A 21,572-nucleotide genomic window follows, 5' to 3' on the forward strand; every position below is an offset into this window, starting at 1 on the left:
TCTCTGGCTCTACAACAGCTCTGCTGACCTGTTTCTCTGGCTCTAAAACAGCTTTGCTGATCTGGTTCTCTGGCTCTACAAAGGGTTTGCTGACCTGGTTCTCTGGCTCTAGAGCAGCTTTGCTGACCTGGTTCTCTGGCTCTACAGCAGCTCTGCTGACCTGCTTCTCCTGCTCTACAAAGGCTCTGCAGACCTGGTTCTCTGGCTCTTCTATGGCTCTAAAGCAACTCTGCTCACCTGGTTCTGTGGCTCTAAAGCAGCTCTGCTGACCCGGTTCTTAGGCTCTAGAGCAGCTCTGCTGACCTGGTTCTTAGGCTCTAGAGCAGCCCTGCTGACCTGGTTCTATGGCTCTAAAGCAGCTCTGCTGACCTGGTTCTCTGGCGCTAAAGCGGCTCAGCTGACCTGGTTTTCTCCCTCTATAGCAGCTCTGCTGACCTGGTTCCCTGGCTCCAAAGCACCTCTGCTGGACCTGGTTCTTAGGCTCTAGAGCAGCTCTGCTTACCTGGGTTTCTGGCTTTACAACTGCTCTGCTGACCTGGTTCTCTGGCTCTACAACGGCTCTGCTGACCTGGTTCTCCGGTGCTACAGCAGCTCTGCTGACCTAGTTCTCAGGCTCTCCAGCAGGTCTGCTGACCTGGTTCTCTGGCTCTAAAGCAGCTCTGCTGACCTGGTTCTCTGGCTCTAAGGCAGCTCTGCTGACCTGGTTCTTAGGCTCTAGAGCAGCTCTGCTGACCTGGTTCTCTGGCTCTACAGCAGCTCTGCTGACCTGGTTCTCTGGCTCTAAAGCAGCTCTGATGACCTGGTTATATGGCTCTAAAGCAGCTCTGTTGACCTGGTTCTTAGGCTCTAGAGCAGCTCTGCTGACCTGGTTCTCTGGCTGTAAAGCAGCTCTGCTGACCACGTTCTCCGGCTCTGAAGCAGCTCTGCTGACCTGGTTTTCTGGCTCTAAATCGGCTCTCCTGACCTGGTTCTCTGGCTCTACAACGGCTATGCTGACCTGGTTCTCTGGCTCTACAATGGCTCTGCTGACCTGGTTCTCTGGCTCTAAAGCAGCTCTGCTGATCTGGTTCTCTCCCTCTAAAGCTGATCTGGTTCTCTGGCTCTACAAAGGGTTTGCTGACCTGGTTCTCTGGCTCTAGAGCAGCTTCGCTGACCTAGTTCTCTGGCTCTACAGCAGCTCTGCTGACTTGCTTCTCCTGCTCTACAACGGCTCTGCAGACCTGGTTCTCTGGCTCTTCTATGGCTCTAAAGCAACTCTGCTCACCTGGTTCTGTGGCTCTAAAGCAGCTCTGCTGACCCGGTTCTCTGGCTTTACAGCAGCTCTGCTGACCCTGTTCTCTGGCTCTACATCATCTCTGCTGACACGGTTCTTAGGCTCTAGAGCAGCTCTGCTGACCTGGTTCTTAGGCTCTAGAGCAGCCCTGCTGACCTGGTTCTATGGCTCTAAAGCAGTTCTGCTGACCTGGTTCTCTGGCGCTAAAGCGGCTCAGCTGACCTGGTTTTCTCCCTCTATAGCAGCTCTGCTGACCTGGTTCCCTGGCTCCAAAGCAGCTCTGCTGGACCTGGTTCTTAGGCTCTAGAGCAGCTCTGCTTACCTGGGTTTCTGGCTTTACAACTGCTCTGCTGACCTGGTTCTCTGGCTCTACAACGGCTCTGCTGACCTGGTTCTCCGGTGCTACAGCAGCTCTGCTGACCTAGTTCTCAGGCTCTCCAGCAGCTCTGCTGACCTGGTTCTCTGGCTCTAAAGCAGCTCTGCTGACCTGGTTCTCTGGCTCTAAGGCAGCTCTGCTGACCTGGTTCTTAGGCTCTAGAGCAGCTCTGCTGACCTGGTTCTCTGGCTCTACAGCAGCTCTGCTGACCTGGTTCTCTGGCTCTAAAGCAGCTCTGATGACCTGGTTATATGGCTCTAAAGCAGCTCTGTTGACCTGGTTCTTAGGCTCTAGAGCAGCTCTGCTCACCTGGTTCTCTGGCTGTAAAGCAGCTCTGCTGACCACGTTCTCCGGCTCTGAAGCAGCTCTGCTGACCTGGTTTTCTGGCTCTAAATCGGCTCTCCTGACCTGGTTCTCTGGCTCTACAACGGCTATGCTGACCTGGTTCTCTGGCTCTACAATGGCTCTGCTGACCTGGTTCTCTGGCTCTAAAGCAGCTCTGCTGATCTGGTTCTCTCCATCTAAAGCAGATCTGCTGATCTGGTTCTCTGGCTCTACAAAGGGTTTGCTGACCTGGTTCTCTGGCTCTAGAGCAGCTTCGCTGACCTAGTTCTCTGGCTCTACAGCAGCTCTGCTGACCTGCTTCTCCTGTTCTACAACGGCTCTGCAGACCTGGTTCTCTGGCTCTTCTATGGCTCTAAAGCAACTCTGCTCACCTGGTTCTGTGGCTCTAAAGCAGCTCTGCTGACCCGGTTCTCTGGCTCTACAGCAGCTCTGCTGACCCTGTTCTCTGGCTCTACATCATCTCTGCTGACACGGTTCTTAGGCTCTAGAGCAGCTCTGCTGACCTGGTTCTTAGGCTCTAGAGCAGCCCTGCTGACCTGGTTCTATGGCTCTAAAGCAGCTCTGCTGACCTGGTTCTCTGGCGCTAAAGCGGCTCAGCTGACCTGGTTTTCTCCCTCTATAGCAGCTCTGCTGACCTGGTTCCCTGGCTCCAAAGCAGCTCTGCTGGACCTGGTTCTTAGGCTCTAGAGCAGCTCTGCTTATCTGGGTTTCTGGCTTTACAACTGCTCTGCTGACCTGGTTCTCTGGCTCTACAACGGCTCTGCTGACCTGGTTCTCCGGTGCTACAGCAGCTCTGCTGACCTGGTTCTCAGGCTCTAGAGCAGCTCTGCTGCCCTGGTTCTTAGGCTCTAGAGCAGCCCTGCTGACCTGGTTCTATGGCTCTAAAGCAGCTCTGCTGACCTGGTTCTCTGGCGCTAAAGCGGCTCAGCTGACCTGGTCTTCTCCCTCTATAGCAGCTCTGCTGACCTGGTTCCCTGGCTCCAAAGCAGCTCTGCTGGACCTGGTTCTTAGGCTCTAGAGCAGCTCTGTTTACCTGGGTTTCTGGCTTTACAACTGCTCTGCTGACCTGGTTCTCTGGCTCTACAACGGCTCTGATGACCTGGTTCTCCGGTGCTACAGCAGCTCTGCTGACCTGGTTCTCAGGCTCTCCAGCAGCTCTGTTGACCTGGTTCTCTGGCTCTAAAGCAGCTCTGCTGACCTGGTTCTCTGGCTCTAAGGCAGCTCTGATGACCTGGTTCTTAGGCTCTAGAGCAGCTCTGCTGACCTGGTTCTCTGGCTCTACAGCAGCTCTGCTGACCTGGTTCTCTGGCTCTAAAGCAGCTCTGATGACCTGGTTATATGGCTCTAAAGCAGCTCTGTTGACCTGGTTCTTAGGCTCTAGAGCAGCTCTGCTGACCTGGTTCTCTGGCTGTAAAGCAGCTCTGCTGACCACGTTCTCTGGCTCTGAAGCAGCTCTGCTAACCTGGTTCTCTGGCTCTACAACAGCTCTGCTGACCTGTTTCTCTGGCTCTAAAACAGCTTTGCTGATCTGGTTCTCTGGCTCTACAAAGGGTTTGCTGACCTGGTTCTCTGGCTCTAGAGCAGCTTTGCTGACCTGGTTCTCTGGCTCTACAGCAGCTCTGCTGACCTGCTTCTCCTGCTCTACAAAGGCTCTGCAGACCTGGTTCTCTGGCTCTTCTATGGCTCTAAAGCAGCTCTGCTCACCTGGTTCTGTGGCTCTAAAGCAGCTCTGCTGACCCGGTTCTCTGGCTCTACAGCAGCTCTGCTGACCCAGTTCTCTGGCTCTACATCATCTCTGCTGACCCGGTTCTTAGGCTCTAGAGCAGCTCTGCTGACCTGGATCTTAGGCTCTAGAGCAGCCCTGCTGACCTGGTTCTATGGCTCTAAAGCAGCTCTGCTGACCTGGTTCTCTGGCGCTAAAGCGGCTCAGCTGACCTGGTTTTCTCCCTCTATAGCAGCTCTGCTGACCTGGTTCCCTGGCTCCAAAGCAGCTCTGCTGGACCTGGTTCTTAGGCTCTAGAGCAGCTCTGCTTACCTGGGTTTCTGGCTTTACAACTGCTCTGCTGACCTGGTTCTCTGGCTCTACAACGGCTCTGCTGACCTGGTTCTCCGGTGCTACAGCAGCTCTGCTGACCTAGTTCTCAGGCTCTCCAGCAGCTCTGCTGACCTGGTTCTCTGGCTCTAAAGCAGCTCTGCTGACCTGGTTCTCTGGCTCTAAGGCAGCTCTGCTGACCTGGTTCTTAGGCTCTAGAGCAGCTCTGCTGACCTGGTTCTCTGGCTCTACAGCAGCTCTGCTGACCTGGTTCTCTGGCTCTAAAGCAGCTCTGATGACCTGGTTAAATGGCTCTAAAGCAGCTCTGTTGACCTGGTTCTTAGGCTCTAGAGCAGCTCTGCTGACCTGGTTCTCTGGCTGTAAAGCAGCTCTGCTGACCACGTTCTCCGGCTCTGAAGCAGCTCTGCTGACCTGGTTTTCTGGCTCTAAATCGGCTCTCCTGGCCTGGTTCTCTGGCTCTACAACAGCTATGCTGACCTGGTTCTCTGGCTCTACAATGGCTCTGCTGACCTGGTTCTCTGGCTCTAAAGCAGCTCTGCTGATCTGGTTCTCTCCCTCTAAAGCAGATCTGCTGATCTGGTTCTCTGGCTCTACAAAAGGTTTGCTGACCTGGTTCTCTGGCTCTAGAGCAGCTTTGCTGACCTGGTTCTCTGGCTCTACAGCAGCTCTGCTGACCTGCTTCTCCTGCTCTACATCATCTCTGCTGACCCGGTTCTTAGGCTCTAGAACAGCTCTGCTGACCTGGTTCTTAGGCTCTAGAGCAGCCCTGCTGACCTGGTTCTTTGGCTCTAAAGCAGCTCTGCTGACCTGGTTCTCTGGCGCTAAAGCGGCTCAGCTGACCTGGTTTTCTCCCTCTATAGCAGCTCTGCTGACGTGGTTCCCTGGCTCCAAAGCAGCTCTGCAGGACCTGGTTCTTAGGCTCTAGAGCAGCTCTGCTTATCTGGGTTTCTGGCTTTACAACTGCTCTGCTGACCTGGTTCTCTGGCTCTACAATGGCTCTGCTGACCTGGTTCGCCGGTGCTACAGCAGCTCTGCTGACCTGGTTCTCAGGCTCTCCAGCAGCTCTGCTGACCTGGTTCTTTGGCTCTAAAGCAGCTCTGCTGACCTGGTTCTCTGGCTCTAAGGCAGCTCTGCTGACCTGGTTCTTAGGCTCTAGAGCAGCTCTGCTGACCTGGTTCTCTGGCTCTACAGCAGCTCTGCTGACCTGGTTCTCTGGCTCTAAAGCAGCTCTGATGACCTGGTTATATGGCTCTAAAGCAGCTCTGTTGACCTGGTCCTTAGGCTCTAGAGCAGCTCTGCTGACCTGGTTCTCTGGCTGTAAAGCAGCTCTGCTGACCACGTTCTCTGGCTCTGAAGCAGCTCTGCTGACCTGGTTCTCTGGCTCTACAACAGCTCTGCTGACCTGTTTCTCTGGCTCTAAAACAGCTTTGCTGATCTGGTTCTCTGGCTCTACAAAGGGTTTGCTGACCTGGTTCTCTGGCTCTAGAGCAGCTTTGCTGACCTGGTTCTCTGGCTCTACAGCAGCTCTGCTGACCTGCTTCTCCTGCTCTACAAAGGCTCTGCAGACCTGGATCTCTGGCTCTTCTATGGCTCCAAAGCAACTCTGCTCACCTGGTTCTGTGGCTCTAAAGCAGCTCTGCTGACCCGGTTCTCTGGCTCTACAGCAGCTCTGCTGACCCAGTTCTCTGGCTCTACATCATCTCTGCTGACCCGGTTCTTAGGCTCTAGAGCAGCTCTGCTGCCCTGGTTCTTAGGCTCTAGAGCAGCCCTGCTGACCTGGTTCTATGGCTCTAAAGCAGCTCTGCTGACCTGGTTCTCTGGCGCTAAAGCGGCTCAGCTGACCTGGTCTTCTCCCTCTATAGCAGCTCTGCTGACCTGGTTCCCTGGCTCCAAAGCAGCTCTGCTGGACCTGGTTCTTAGGCTCTAGAGCAGCTCTGTTTACCTGGGTTTCTGGCTTTACAACTGCTCTGCTGACCTGGTTCTCTGGCTCTACAACGGCTCTGCTGACCTGGTTCTCCGGTGCTACAGCAGCTCTGCTGACCTGGTTCTCAGGCTCTCCAGCAGCTCTGCTGACCTGGTTCTCTGGCTCTAAAGCAGCTCTGCTGACCTGGTTCTCTGGCTCTAAGGCAGCTCTGCTGACCTGGTTCTTAGGCTCTAGAGCAGCTCTGCTGACCTGGTTCTCTGGCTCTACAGCAGCTCTGCTGACCTGGTTCTCTGGCTCTAAAGCAGCTCTGATGACCTGGTTATATGGCTCTAAAGCAGCTCTGTTGACCTGGTTCTTAGGCTCTAGAGCAGCTCTGCTGACCTGGTTCTCTGGCTGTAAAGCAGCTCTGCTGACCACGTTCTCTGGCTCTGAAGCAGCTCTGCTGACCTGGTTCTCTGGCTCTACAACAGCTCTGCTGACCTGTTTCTCTGGCTCTAAAACAGCTTTGCTGATCTGGTTCTCTGGCTCTACAAAGGGTTTGCTGACCTGGTTCTCTGGCTCTAGAGCAGCTTTGCTGACCTGGTTCTCTGGCTCTACAGCAGCTCTGCTGACCTGCTTCTCCTGCTCTACAAAGGCTCTGCAGACCTGGTTCTCTGGCTCTTCTCTGGCTCTAAAGCAATTCTGCTCACCTGGTTCTGTGGCTCTAAAGCAGCTCTGCTGACCCGGTTCTCTGGCTCTACAGCAGCTCTGCTGACCCAGTTCTCTGGCTCTACATCATCTCTGCTGACCCGGTTCTTAGGCTCTAGAGCAGCTCTGCTGACCTGGTTCTTAGGCTCTAGAGCAGCCCTGCTGACCTGGTTCTATGGCTCTAAAGCAGCTCTGCTGACCTGGTTCTCTGGCGCTAAAGTGGCTCAGCTGACCTGGTTTTCTCCCTCTATAGCAGCTCTGCTGACCTGGTTCCCTGGCTCCAAAGCAGCTCTGCTGGACCTGGTTCTTAGGCTCTAGAGCAGCTCTGCTTACCTGGGTTTCTGGCTTTACAACTGCTCTGCTGACCTGGTTCTCTGGCTCTACAACGGCTCTGCTGACCTGGTTCTCCGGTGCTACAGCAGCTCTGCTGACCTAGTTCTCAGGCTCTCCAGCAGCTCTGCTGACCTTGTTCTCTGGCTCTAAAGCATCTCTGCTGACCTGGTTCTCTGGCTCTAAGGCAGCTCTGCTGACCTGGTTCTTAGGCTCTAGAGCAGCTCTGCTGACCTGGTTCTCTGGCTCTACAGCAGCTCTGCTGACCTGGTTCTCTGGCTCTAAAGCAGCTCTGATGACCTGGTTATATGGCTCTAAAGCAGCTCTGTTGACCTGGTTCTTAGGCTCTAGAGCAGCTCTGCTGACCTGGTTCTCTGGCTGTAAAGCAGCTCTGCTGACCACGTTCTCCGGCTCTGAAGCAGCTCTGCTGACCTGGTTTTCTGGCTCTAAGTCGGCTCTCCTGACCTGGTTCTCTGGCTCTACAACGGCTATGCTGACCTGGTTCTCTGGCTCTACAATGGCTCTGCTGACCTGGTTCTCTGGCTCTAAAGCAGCTCTGCTGATCTGGTTCTCTCCCTCTAAAGCAGATCTGCTGATCTGGTTCTCTGGCTCTACAAAGGGTTTGCTGACCTGGTTCTCTGGCTCTAGAGCAGCTTTGCTGACCTGGTTCTCTGGCTCTACAGCAGCTCTGCTGACCTGCTTCTCCTGCTCTACAACGGCTCTGCAGACCTGGTTCTCTGGCTCTTCTATGGCTCTAAAGCAACTCTGCTCACCTGGTTCTGTGGCTCTAAAGCAGCTCTGCTGACCCGGTTCTCTGGCTCTACAGCAGCTCTGCTGACCCTGTTCTCTGGCTCTACATCATCTCTGCTGACCCGGTTCTTAGGCTCTAGAGCAGCTCTGCTGACCTGGTTCTTAGGCTCTAGAGCAGCCCTGCTGACCTGGTTCTATGGCTCTAAAGCAGCTCTGCTGACCTGGTTCTCTGGCGCTAAAGCGGCTCAGCTGACCTGGTTTTCTCCCTCTATAGCAGCTCTGCTGACCTGGTTCCCTGGCTCCAAAGCAGCTCTGCTGGACCTGGTTCTTAGGCTCTAGAGCAGCTCTGCTTATCTGGGTTTCTGGCTTTACAACTGCTCTGCTGACCTGGTTCTCTGGCTCTACAACGGCTATGCTGACCTGGTTCTCCGGTGCTACAGCAGCTCTGCTGACCTGGTTTTCAGGCTCTCCAGCAGCTCTGCTGACCTGGTTCTTTGGCTCTAAAGCAGCTCTGCTGACCTGGTTCTCTGGCTCTAAGGCAGCTCTGCTGACCTGGTTCTTAGGCTCTAGAGCAGCTCTGCTGACCTGGTTCTCTGGCTCTACAGCAGCTCTGCTGACCTGGTTCTCTGGCTCTAAAGCAGCTCTGCTGACCTGGTTCTCTGTCTCTAAGGCAGCTCTGCTGACCTGGTTCTTAGGCTCTAGAGCAGCTCTGCTGACCTGGTTCTCTGGCTCTATAGCAGCTCTGCTGACCTGGTTCTCTGGTTCTAAAGCAGCTCTGATGACCTGGTTATATGGCTCTAAAGCAGCTCTGTTGACCTGGTTCTTAGGCTCTAGAGCAGCTCTGCTGACCTGGTTCTCTGGCTGTAAAGCAGCTCTGCTGACCACGTTCTCTGGCTCTGTAGCAGCTCTGCTGACCTGGTTTTCTGGCTCTAAATCGGCTCTCCTGACCTGGTTCTCTGGCTCTACAACGGCTATGCTGACCTGGTTCTCTGGCTCTACAACGGCTCTGCTGACCTGGTTCTCTGGCTCTAAAGCAGCTCTGCTGATCTGGTTCTCTCCCTCTAAAGCAGCTCTGCTGATCTGGTTCTCTGGCTCTACAAAGGGTTTGCTGACCTGGTTCTCTGGCTCTAGAGCAGCTTTGCTGACCTGGTTCTCTGGCTCTACAGCAGCTCTGCTGACCTGCTTCTCCTGCTCTACAACGGCTCTGCAGACCTGGTTCTCTGGCTCTTCTATGGCTCTAAAGCAACTCTGCTCACCTGGTTCTGTGGCTCTAAAGCAGCTCTGCGGACCCGATTCTCTGGCTCTACAGCAGCTCTGCTGACCCAGTTCTCTGGCTCTACATCAGCTTTGCTGACACGGTTCTTAGGCTCTAGAGCAGCTCTGTTGACCTCGTTCTTAGGCTCTAGAGCAGCCCAGCTGACCTGGTTCAATGGCTCTAAAGCAGCTCTGCTGACCTGGTTCTCCGGCGCTAAAGCGGCTCAGCTGACCTGGTTTTCTCCCTCTATAGCAGCTCTGCTGACCTGGTTCCCTGGCTCCAAAGCAGCTCTGCTGGACCTGGTTCTTAGGCTCTAGAGCAGCTCTGCTTATCTGGGTTTCTGGCTTTACAACTGCTCTGCTGACCTGGTTCTCTGGCTCTACAACGGCTCTGCTGACCTGGTTCTCCGGTGCTACAGCAGCTCTGCTGACCTGGTTCTCAGGCTCTAGAGCAGCTCTGCTGCCCTGGTTCTTAGGCTCTAGAGCAGCCCTGCTGACCTGGTTCTATGGCTCTAAAGCAGCTATGCTGACCTGGTTCTCTGGCGCTAAAGCGGCTCAGCTGACCTGGTCTTCTCCCTCTATAGCAGCTCTGCTGACCTGGTTCCCTGGCTCCAAAGCAGCTCTGCTGGACCTGGTTCTTAGGCTCTAGAGCAGCTCTGTTTACCTGGGTTTCTGGCTTTACAACTGCTCTGCTGACCTGGTTCTCTGGCTCTACAACGGCTCTGCTGACCTGGTTCTCCGGTGCTACAGCAGCTCTGCTGACCTGGTTCTCAGGCTCTCCAGCAGCTCTGTTGACCTGGTTCTCTGGCTCTAAAGCAGCTCTGCTGACCTGGTTCTCTGGCTCTAAGGCAGCTCTGATGACCTGGTTCTTAGGCTCTAGAGCAGCTCTGCTGACCTGGTTCTCTGGCTCTACAGCAGCTCTGCTGACCTGGTTCTCTGGCTCTAAAGCAGCTCTGATGACCTGGTTATATGGCTCTAAAGCAGCTCTGTTGACCTGGTTCTTAGGCTCTAGAGCAGCTCTGCTGACCTGGTTCTCTGGCTGTAAAGCAGCTCTGCTGACCACGTTCTCTGGCTCTGAAGCAGCTCTGCTAACCTGGTTCTCTGGCTCTACAACAGCTCTGCTGACCTGTTTCTCTGGCTCTAAAACAGCTTTGCTGATCTGGTTCTCTGGCTCTACAAAGGGTTTGCTGACCTGGTTCTCTGGCTCTAGAGCAGCTTTGCTGACCTGGTTCTCTGGCTCTACAGCAGCTCTGCTGACCTGCTTCTCCTGCTCTACAAAGGCTCTGCAGACCTGGTTCTCTGGCTCTTCTATGGCTCTAAAGCAGCTCTGCTCACCTGGTTCTGTGGCTCTAAAGCAGCTCTGCTGACCCGGTTCTCTGGCTCTACAGCAGCTCTGCTGACCCAGTTCTCTGGCTCTACATCATCTCTGCTGACCCGGTTCTTAGGCTCTAGAGCAGCTCTGCTGACCTGGTTCTTAGGCTCTAGAGCGGCCCTGCTGACCTGGTTCTATGGCTCTAAAGCAGCTCTGCTGACCTGGTTCTCTGGCGCTAAAGCGGCTCAGCTGACCTGGTTTTCTCCCTCTATAGCAGCTCTGCTGCCCTGGTTCCCTGGCTCCAAAGCAGCTCTGCTGGACCTGGTTCTTAGGCTCTAGAGCAGCTCTGCTTACCTGGGTTTCTGGCTTTACAACTGCTCTGCTGACCTGGTTCTCTGGCTCTACAACGGCTCTGCTGACCTGGTTCTCCGGTGCTACAGCAGCTCTGCTGACCTAGTTCTCAGGCTCTCCAGCAGCTCTGCTGACCTGGTTCTCTGGCTCTAAAGCAGCTCTGCTGACCTGGTTCTCTGGCTCTAAGGCAGCTCTGCTGACCTGGTTCTTAGGCTCTAGAGCAGCTCTGCTGACCTGGTTCTCTGGCTCTACAGCAGCTCTGCTGACCTGGTTCTCTGGCCCTTAAGCAGCTCTGATGACCTGGTTATATGGCTCTAAAGCAGCTCTGTTGACATGGTTCTTAGGCTCTAGAGCAGCTCTGCTGACCTGGTTCTCTGGCTGTAAAGCAGCTCTGCTGATCACGTTCTCCGGCTCTGAAGCAGCTCTGCTGACCTGGTTTTCTGGCTCTAAATCGGCTCTCCTGACCTGGTTCTCTGGCTCTACAACAGCTATGCTGACCTGGTTCTCTGGCTCTACAATGGCTCTGCTGACCTGGTTCTCTGGCTCTAAAGCAGCTCTGCTGATCTGGTTCTCTCCCTCTAAAGCAGATCTGCTGATCTGGTTCTCTGGCTCTACAAAGGGTTTGCTGACCTGGTTCTCTGGCTCTAGAGCAGCTTTGCTGACCTGGTTCTCTGGCTCTACAGCAGCTCTGCTGACCTGCTTCTCCTGCTCTACAACGGCTCTGCAGACCTGGTTCTCTGGCTCTTCTATGGCTCTAAAGCAACTCTGCTCACCTGGTTCTGTGGCTCTAAAGCAGCTCTGCTGACCCGGTTCTCTGGCTCTACAGCAGCTCTGCTGACCCTGTTCTCTGGCTCTACATCATCTCTGCTGACCCGGTTCTTAGGCTCTAGAGCAGCTCTGCTGACCTGGTTCTTAGGCTCTAGAGCAGCCCTGCTGACCTGGTTCTATGGCTCTAAAGCAGCTCTGCTGACCTGGTTCTCTGGCGCTAAAGCGGCTCAGCTGACCTGGTTTTCTCCATCTATAGCAGCTCTGCTGACCTGGTTCCCTGGCTCCAAAGCAGCTCTGCAGGACCTGGTTCTTAGGCTCTAGAGCAGCTCTGCTTATCTGGGTTTCTGGCTTTACAACTGCTCTGCTGACCTGGTTCTCTGGCTCTACAATGGCTCTGCTGACCTGGTTCTCCGGTGCTACAGCAGCTCTGCTGACCCGGTTCTCAGGCTCTCCAGCAGCTCTGCTGACCTGGTTCTTTGGCTCTAAAGCAGCTCTGCTGACCTGGTTCTCTGGCTCTAAGGCAGCTCTGCTGACCTGGTTCTTAGGCTCTAGAGCAGCTCTGCTGACCTGGTTCTCTGGCTCTACAGCAGCTCTGCTGACCTGGTTCTCTGGCTCTAAAGCAGCTCTGATGACCTGGTTATATGGCTCTAAAGCAGCTCTGTTGACCTGGTTCTTAGGCTCTAGAGCAGCTCTGCTGACCTGGTTCTCTGGCTGTAAAGCAGCTCTGCTGACCACGTTCTCTGGCTCTGAAGCAGCTCTGCTGACCTGGTTCTCTGGCTCTACAACAGCTCTGCTGACCTGTTTCTCTGGCTCTAAAACAGCTTTGCTGATCTGGTTCTCTGGCTCTACAAACGGTTTGCTGACCTGGTTCTCTGGCTCTAGAGCAGCTTTGCTGACCTGGTTCTCTGGCTCTACAGCAGCTCTGCTGACCTGCTTCTCCTGCTCTACAACGGCTCTGCAGACCTGGTTCTCTGGCTCTTCTATGGCTCTAAAGCAACTCTGCTCACCTGGTTCTGTGGCTCTAAAGCAGCTCTGCGGACCCGATTCTCTGGCTCTACAGCAGCTCTGCTGACCCAGTTCTCTGGCTCTACATCAGCTTTGCTGACACGGTTCTTAGGCTCTAGAGCAGCTCTGTTGACCTCGTTCTTAGGCTCTAGAGCAGCCCAGCTGACCTGGTTCAATGGCTCTAAAGCAGCTCTGCTGACCTGGTTCTCCGGCGCTAAAGCGGCTCAGCTGACCTGGTTTTCTCCCTCTATAGCAGCTCTGCTGACCTGGTTCCCTGGCTCCAAAGCAGCTCTGCTGGACCTGGTTCTTAGGCTCTAGAGCAGCTCTGCTTATCTGGGTTTCTGGCTTTACAACTGCTCTGCTGACCTGGTTCTCTGGCTCTACAACGGCTCTGCTGACCTGGTTCTCCGGTGCTACAGCAGCTCTGCTGACCTGGTTCTCAGGCTCTAGAGCAGCTCTGCTGCCCTGGTTCTTAGGCTCTAGAGCAGCCCTGCTGACCTGGTTCTATGGCTCTAAAGCAGCTATGCTGACCTGGTTCTCTGGCGCTAAAGCGGCTCAGCTGACCTGGTCTTCTCCCTCTATAGCAGCTCTGCTGACCTGGTTCCCTGGCTCCAAAGCAGCTCTGCTGGACCTGGTTCTTAGGCTCTAGAGCAGCTCTGTTTACCTGGGTTTCTGGCTTTACAACTGCTCTGCTGACCTGGTTCTCTGGCTCTACAACGGCTCTGCTGACCTGGTTCTCCGGTGCTACAGCAGCTCTGCTGACCTGGTTCTCAGGCTCTCCAGCAGCTCTGTTGACCTGGTTCTCTGGCTCTAAAGCAGCTCTGCTGACCTGGTTCTCTGGCTCTAAGGCAGCTCTGATGACCTGGTTCTTAGGCTCTAGAGCAGCTCTGCTGACCTGGTTCTCTGGCTCTACAGCAGCTCTGCTGACCTGGTTCTCTGGCTCTAAAGCAGCTCTGATGACCTGGTTATATGGCTCTAAAGCAGCTCTGTTGACCTGGTTCTTAGGCTCTAGAGCAGCTCTGCTGACCTGGTTCTCTGGCTGTAAAGCAGCTCTGCTGACCACGTTCTCTGGCTCTGAAGCAGCTCTGCTAACCTGGTTCTCTGGCTCTACAACAGCTCTGCTGACCTGTTTCTCTGGCTCTAAAACAGCTTTGCTGATCTGGTTCTCTGGCTCTACAAAGGGTTTGCTGACCTGGTTCTCTGGCTCTAGAGCAGCTTTGCTGACCTGGTTCTCTGGCTCTACAGCAGCTCTGCTGACCTGCTTCTCCTGCTCTACAAAGGCTCTGCAGACCTGGTTCTCTGGCTCTTCTATGGCTCTAAAGCAGCTCTGCTCACCTGGTTCTGTGGCTCTAAAGCAGCTCTGCTGACCCGGTTCTCTGGCTCTACAGCAGCTCTGCTGACCCAGTTCTCTGGCTCTACATCATCTCTGCTGACCCGGTTCTTAGGCTCTAGAGCAGCTCTGCTGACCTGGATCTTAGGCTCTAGAGCAGCCCTGCTGACCTGGTTCTATGGCTCTAAAGCAGCTCTGCTGACCTGGTTCTCTGGCGCTAAAGCGGCTCAGCTGACCTGGTTTTCTCCCTCTATAGCAGCTCTGCTGACCTGGTTCCCTGGCTCCAAAGCAGCTCTGCTGGACCTGGTTCTTAGGCTCTAGAGCAGCTCTGCTTACCTGGGTTTCTGGCTTTACAACTGCTCTGCTGACCTGGTTCTCTGGCTCTACAACGGCTCTGCTGACCTGGTTCTCCGGTGCTACAGCAGCTCTGCTGACCTAGTTCTCAGGCTCTCCAGCAGCTCTGCTGACCTTGTTCTCTGGCTCTAAAGCATCTCTGCTGACCTGGTTCTCTGGCTCTAAGGCAGCTCTGCTGACCTGGTTCTTAGGCTCTAGAGCAGCTCTGCTGACCTGGTTCTCTGGCTCTACAGCAGCTCTGCTGACCTGGTTCTCTGGCTCTAAAGCAGCTCTGATGACCTGGTTATATGGCTCTAAAGCAGCTCTGTTGACCTGGTTCTTAGGCTCTAGAGCAGCTCTGCTGACCTGGTTCTCTGGCTGTAAAGCAGCTCTGCTGACCACGTTCTTCGGCTCTGAAGCAGCTCTGCTGACCTGGTTTTCTGGCTCTAAATCGGCTCTCCTGACCTGGTTCTCTAGCTCTACAACGGCTATGCTGACCTGGTTCTCTGACTCTACAATGGCTCTGCTGACCTGGTTCTCTGGCTCTAAAGCAGCTCTGCTGATCTGGTTCTCTCCCTCTAAAGCAGATCTACTGATCTGGTTCTCTGGCTCTACAAAGGGTTTGCTGACCTGGTTCTCTGGCTCTAGAGCAGCTTTGCTGACCTGGTTCTCTGGCTCTACAGCAGCTCTGCTGACCTGCTTCTCCTGCTCTACAACGGCTCTGCAGACCTGGTTCTCTGGCTCTTCTATGGCTCTAAAGCAACTCTGCTCACCTGGTTCTGTGGCTCTAAAGCAGCTCTGCTGACCCGGTTCTCTGGCTCTACAGCAGCTCTGCTGACCCTGTTCTCTGGCTCTACATCATCTCTGCTGACCCGGTTCTTAGGCTCTAGAGCAGCTCTGTTGACCTGGTTCTTAGGCTCTAGAGCAGCCCTGCTGACCTGGTTCTATGGCTCTAAAGCAGCTCTGCTGACCTGGTTCTCTGGCGCTAAAGCGGCTCAGCTGACCTGGTTTTCTCCCTCTATAGCAGCTCTGCTGACCTGGTTCCCTGGCTCCAAAGCAGCTCTGCTGGACCTGGTTCTTAGGCTCTAGAGCAGCTCTGCTTATCTGGGTTTCTGGCTTTACAACTGCTCTGCTGACCTGGTTCTCTGGCTCTACAACGGCTATGCTGACCTGGTTCTCCGGTGCTACAGCAGCTCTGCTGACCTGGTTTTCAGGCTCTCCAGCAGCTCTGCTGACCTGGTTCTTTGGCTCTAAAGCAGCTCTGCTGACCTGGTTCTCTGGCTCTAAGGCAGCTCTGCTGACCTGGTTCTTAGGCTCTAGAGCAGCTCTGCTGACCTGGTTCTCTGGCTCTGCAGCAGCTCTGCTGACCTGGTTCTCTGGCTCTAAAGCAGCTCTGCTGACCTGGTTCTCTGTCTCTAAGGCAGATCTGCTGACCTGGTTCTTAGGCTCTAGAGCAGCTCTGCTGACCTGGTTATATGGCTCTAAAGCAGCTCTGTTGACCTGGTTCTTAGGCTCTAGAGCAGCTCTGCTGACCTGGTTCTCTGGCTGTAAAGCAGCTCTGCTGACCACGTTCTCTGGCTCTGAAGCAGCTCTGCTGACCTGGTTCTCTGGCTCTACAACAGCTCTGCTGACCTGTTTCTCTGGCTCTAAAACAGCTTTGTTGATCTGGTTCTCTGGCTCTACAAAGGGTTTGCTGACCTGGTTCTCTGGCTCTAGAGCAGCTTTGCTGACCTGGTTCTCTGGCTCTACAGCAGCTCTGCTGACCTGCTTCTCCTGCTCTACAAAGGCTCTGCAGACCTGGATCTCTGGCTCTTCTATGGCTCCAAAGCAACTCTGCTCACCTGGTTCTGTGGCTCTAAAGCAGCTCTGCTGACCCGGTTCTCTGGCTCTACAGCAGCTCTGCTGACCCAGTTCTCTGGCTCTACATCATCTCTGCTGACCCGGTTCTTAGGCTCTAGAGCAGCTCTGCTGCCCTGGTTCTTAGGCTCTAGAGCAGCCCTGCTGACCTGGTTCTATGGCTCTAAAGCAGCTCTGCTGACCTGGTTCTCTGGCGCTAAAGCGGCTTAGCTGACCTGGTCTTCTCCCTCTATAGCAGCTCTGCTGACCTGGTTCCCTGGCTCCAAAGCAGCTCTGCTGGACCTGGTTCTTAGGCTCTAGAGCAGCTCTGTTTACCTGGGTTTCTGGCTTTACAACTGCTCTGCTGACCTGGTTCTCTGGCTCTACAACGGCTCTGCTGACCTGGTTCTCCGGTGCTACAGCAGCTCTGCTGACCTGGTTCTCAGGCTCTCCAGCAGCTCTGCTGACCTGGTTCTCTGGCTCTAAAGCAGCTCTGCTGACCTGGTTCTCTGGCTCTAAGGCAGGTCTGCTGACCTGGTTCTTAGGCTCTAGAGCAGCTCTGCTGACCTGGTTCTCTGGCTCTACAGCAGCTCTGCTGACCTGGTTCTCTGGCTCTAAAGCAGCTCTGATGACCTGGTTATATGGCTCTAAAGCAGCTCTGTTGACCTGGTTCTTAGGCTCTAGAGCAGCTCTGCTGACCTGGTTCTCTGGCTGTAAAGCAGCTCTGCTGACCACGTTCTCTGGCTCTGAAGCAGCTCTGCTGACCTGGTTCTCTGGCTCTACAACAGCTCTGCTGACCTGTTTCTCTGGCTCTAAAACAGCTTTGCTGATCTGGTTCTCTGGCTCTACAAAGGGTTTGCTGACCTGGTTCTCTGGCTCTAGAGCAGCTTTGCTGACCTGGTTCTCTGGCTCTACAGCAGCTCTGCTGACCTGCTTCTCCTGCTCTACAAAGGCTCTGCAGACCTGGTTCTCTGGCTCTACTATGGCTCTAAAGCAACTCTGCTCACCTGGTTCTGTGGCTCTAAAGCAGCTCTGCTGACCCGGTTCTCTGGCTCTACAGCAGCTCTGCTGACCCAGTTCTCTGGCTCTACATCATCTCTGCTGACCCGGTTCTTAGGCTCTAGAGCAGCTCTGCTGACCTGGTTCTTAGGCTCTAGAGCAGCCCTGCTGACCTGGTTCTATGGCTCTAAAGCAGCTCTGCTGACCTGGTTCTCTGGCGCTAAAGCGGCTCAGCTGACCTGGTTTTCTCCCTCTATAGCAGCTCTGCTGACCTGGTTCCCTGGCTCCAAAGCAGCTCTGCTGGACCTGGTTCTTAGGCTCTAGAGCAGCTCTGCTTACCTGGGTTTCTGGCTTTACAACTGCTCTGCTGACCTGGTTCTCTGGCTCTACAACGGCTCTGCTGACCTGGTTCTCCGGTGCTACAGCAGCTCTGCTGACCTAGTTCTCAGGCTCTCCAGCAGCTCTGCTGACCTTGTTCTCTGGCTCTAAAGCATCTCTGCTGACCTGGTTCTCTGGCTCTAAGGCAGCTCTGCTGACCTGGTTCTTAGGCTCTAGAGCAGCTCTGCTGACCTGGTTCTCTGGCTCTACAGCAGCTCTGCTGACCTGGTTCTCTGGCTCTAAAGCAGCTCTGATGACCTGGTTATATGGCTCTAAAGCAGCTCTGTTGACCTGGTTCTTAGGCTCTAGAGCAGCTCTGCTGACCTGGTTCTCTGGCTGTAAAGCAGCTCTGCTGACCACGTTCTCCGGCTCTGAAGCAGCTCTGCTGACCTGGTTTTCTGGCTCTAAATCGGCTCTCCTGACCTGGTTCTCTGGCTCTACAACGGCTATGCTGACCTGGTTCTCTGGCTCTACAATGGCTCTGCTGACCTGGTTCTCTGGCTCTAAAGCAGCTCTGCTGATCTGGTTCTCTCCCTCTAAAGCAGATCTGCTGATCTGGTTCTCTGGCTCTACAAAGGGTTTGCTGACCTGGTTCTCTGGCTCTAGAGCAGCTTTGCTGACCTGGTTCTCTGGCTCTACAGCAGCTCTGCTGACCTGCTTCTCCTGCTCTACAACGGCTCTGCAGACCTGGTTCTCTGGCTCTTCTATGGCTCTAAAGCAACTCTGCTCACCTGGTTCTGTGGCTCTAAAGCAGCTCTGCTGACCCGGTTCTCTGGCTCTACAGCAGCTCTGCTGACCCTGTTCTCTGGCTCTACATCATCTCTGCTGACCCGGTTCTTAGGCTCTAGAGCAGCTCTGCTGACCTGGTTCTTAGACTCTAGAGCAGCCCTGCTGACCTGGTTCTATGGCTCTAAAGCAGCTCTGCTGACCTTGTTCTCTGGCGCTAAAGCGGCTCAGCTAACCTGGTTTTCTCCCTCTATAGCAGCTCTGCTGACCTGGTTCCCTGGCTCCAAAGCAGCTCTGCTGGACCTGGTTCTTAGGCTCTAGAGCAGCTCTGCTTATCTGGGTTTCTGGCTTTACAACTGCTCTGCTGACCTGGTTCTCTGGCTCTATAACGGCTATGCTGACCTGGTTCTCCGGTGCTACAGCAGCTCTGCTGACCTGGTTTTCAGGCTCTCCAGCAGCTCTGCTGACCTGGTTCTTTGGCTCTAAAGCAGCTCTGCTGACCTGGTTCTCTGGCTCTAAGGCAGCTCTGCTGACCTGGTTCTTAGGCTCTAGAGCAGCTCTGCTGACCTGGTTCTCTGGCTCTACAGCAGCTCTGCTGACCTGGTTCTCTGGCTCTAAAGCAGCTCTGCTGACCTGGTTCTCTGTCTCTAAGGCAGCTCTGCTGACCTGGTTCTTAGGCTCTAGAGCAGCTCTGCTGACCTGGTTCTCTGGCTCTACAGCAGCTCTGCTGACCTGGTTCTCTGGTTCTAAAGCAGCTCTGATGACCTGGTTATATGGCTCTAAAGCAGCTCTGTTGACCTGGTTCTTAGGCTCTAGAGCAGCTCTGCTGACCTGGTTCTCTGGCTGTAAAGCAGCTCTGCTGACCACGTTCTCTGGCTCTGAAGCAGCTCTGCTGACCTGGTTTTCTGGCTCTAAATCGGCTCTCCTGACCTGGTTCTCTGGCTCTACAACGGCTATGCTGACCTGGTTCTCTGGCTCTACAACGGCTCTGCTGACCTGGTTCTCTGGCTCTAAAGCAGCTCTGCTGATCTGGTTCTCTCCCTCTAAAGCAGCTCTGCTGATCTGGTTCTCTGGCTCTACAAAGGGTTTGCTGACCTGGTTCTCTGGCTCTAGAGCAGCTTTGCTGACCTGGTTCTCTGGCTCTACAGCAGCTCTGCTGACCTGCTTCTCCTGCTCTACAACGGCTCTGCAGACCTGGTTCTCTGGCTCTTCTATGGCTCTAAAGCAACTCTGCTCACCTGGTTCTGTGGCTCTAAAGCAGCTCTGCTGACCCGATTCTCTGGCTCTACAGCAGCTCTGCTGACCCAGTTCTCTGGCTCTACATCAGCTTTGCTGACACGGTTCTTAGGCTCTAGAGCAGCTCTGTTGACCTCGGTCTTAGGCTCTAGAGCAGCCCAGCTGACCTGGTTCAATGGCTCTAAAGCAGCTCTGCTGACCTGGTTCTCCGGCGCTAAAGCGGCTCAGCTGACCTGGTTTTCTCCCTCTATAGCAGCTCTGCTGACCTGGTTCCCTGGCTCCAAAGCAGCTCTGCTGGACCTGGTTCTTAGGCTCTAGAGCAGCTCTGCTTACCTGGTTTTCTGGCTTTACAACTGCTCTGCTGACCTGGTTCTCAGGCTCTAAAGCAGCTCTGCTGACCTGGTTCTCTCGCTCTAAGGCAGGCAGCTCTGCTGACCTGGTTCTTAGGCTCTAGAGCAGCTCTGCTGACCTGGTTCTCTGGCTCTACAACAAACCTGCTGACCTGGTTCTCTGGCTCTAAAGCAGCTCTGCTGATCTGGTTATATGGCTCTAAAGCAGCTCTGTTGACCTGGTTCTTACGTATAGAGCAGCTCTGCTGACCTGGTTCTCTGGCTGTAAAGCAGCTCTGCTGACCACGTTCTCTGGCTCTGAAGCAGCTCTGCTGACCTGGTTTTCTGGCTCTAAATCGGCTCTCCTGACCTGGTTCTCTGGCTCTACAACGGCTATGCTGACCTGGTTCTCTGGCTCTACAACGGCTCTGCTGACCTGGTTCTCTGGCTCTAAAGCAGCTCTGCTGATCTGGTTCTCTCCCTCTAAAGCAGCTCTGCTGATCTGGTTCTCTGGCTCTACAAAGGGTTTGCTGACCTGGTTCTCTGGCTCTAGAGCAGCTTTGCTGACCTGGTTCTCTGGCTCTACAGCAGCTCTGCTGACCTGCTTCTCCTGCTCTACAACGGCTCTGCAGACCTGGTTCTCTGGCTCTTCTATGGCTCTAAAGCAACTCTGCTCACCTGGTTCTGTGGCTCTAAAGCAGCTCTGCTGACCCGATTCTCTGGCTCTACAGCAGCTCTGCTGACCCAGTTCTCTGGCTCTACATCAGCTTTGCTGACACGGTTCTTAGGCTCTAGAGCAGCTCTGTTGACCTCGTTCTTAGGCTCTAGAGCAGCCCAGCTGACCTGGTTCAATGGCTCTAAAGCAGCTCTGCTGACCTGGTTCTCCGGCGCTAAAGCGGCTCAGCTGACCTGGTTTTCTCCCTCTATAGCAGCTCTGCTGACCTGGTTCCCTGGCTCCAAAGCAGCTCTTCTGGACCTGGTTCTTAGGCTCTAGAGCAGCTCTGCTTACCTGGTTTTCTGGCTTTACAACTGCTCTGCTGACCTGGTTCTCAGGCTCTAAAGCAGCTCTGCTGACCTGGTTCTCTCGCTCTAAGGCAGCTCTGCTGACCTGGTTCTTAGGCTCTAGAGCAGCTCTGCTGACCTGGTTCTCTGGCTCTACAACAAACCTGCTGACCTGGTTCTCTGGCTCTAAAGCAGCTCTGCTGATCTGGTTATATGGCTCTAAAGCAGCTCTGTTGACCTGGTTCTTACGTATAGAGCAGCTCTGCTGACCTGGTTCTCTGGCTGTAAAGCAGCTCTGCTGACCACGTTCTCTGGCTCTGAAGCAGCTCTGCTGACTTGGTTTTCTGGCTCTAAATCGGCTCTCCTGACCTGGTTCTCTGGCTCTACAACGGCTATGCTGACCTGGTTCTCTGGCTCTACAACGGATCTGCTGACCTGGTTCTCTGGCTCTAAAGCAGCTCTGCTGATCTGGTTCTCACTCTCTAAAGCAGGTCTGCTGATCTGGTTCTCTGGCTCTACAAAGGGTTTGCTGACCTGGTTCTCTGGCTCTAAAGCAGCTTTGCTGACCTGGTTCTCTGGCTCTACAGCAACTCTGCTGACCTGCTTCTACTGCTCTACAACGGCTCTGCAGACCTGGTTCTCTGGCTCTTCTATGGCTCTAAAGCAACTCTGCTCACCTGGTTCTGTGGCTCTAAAGCAGCTCTGCTGACCCGGTTCTCTGGCTCTACAGCAGCTCTGCTGACCCAGTTCTCTGGCTCTACATCAGCTCTCCTGACCTGGTTCTCTGGCTCTACAACGGCTATGCTGACCTGGTTCTCTGGCTCTACAACGGCTCTGCTGACCTGGTTCTCTGGCTCTAAAGCAGCTCTGCTGATCTGGTTCTCTCCCTCTAAAGCAGCTCTGCTGATCTGATTCTCTCCCTCTAAAGTAGCTCTGCTGACCTGTTTCTCTAGCTCTAAATCAGCTCTGCTGACC

Source organism: Triturus cristatus, unplaced genomic scaffold, assembly GCF_964204655.1.
Source record: "Triturus cristatus unplaced genomic scaffold, aTriCri1.1 SCAFFOLD_199, whole genome shotgun sequence".
NCBI lineage: Eukaryota > Metazoa > Chordata > Amphibia > Caudata > Salamandridae > Triturus > Triturus cristatus.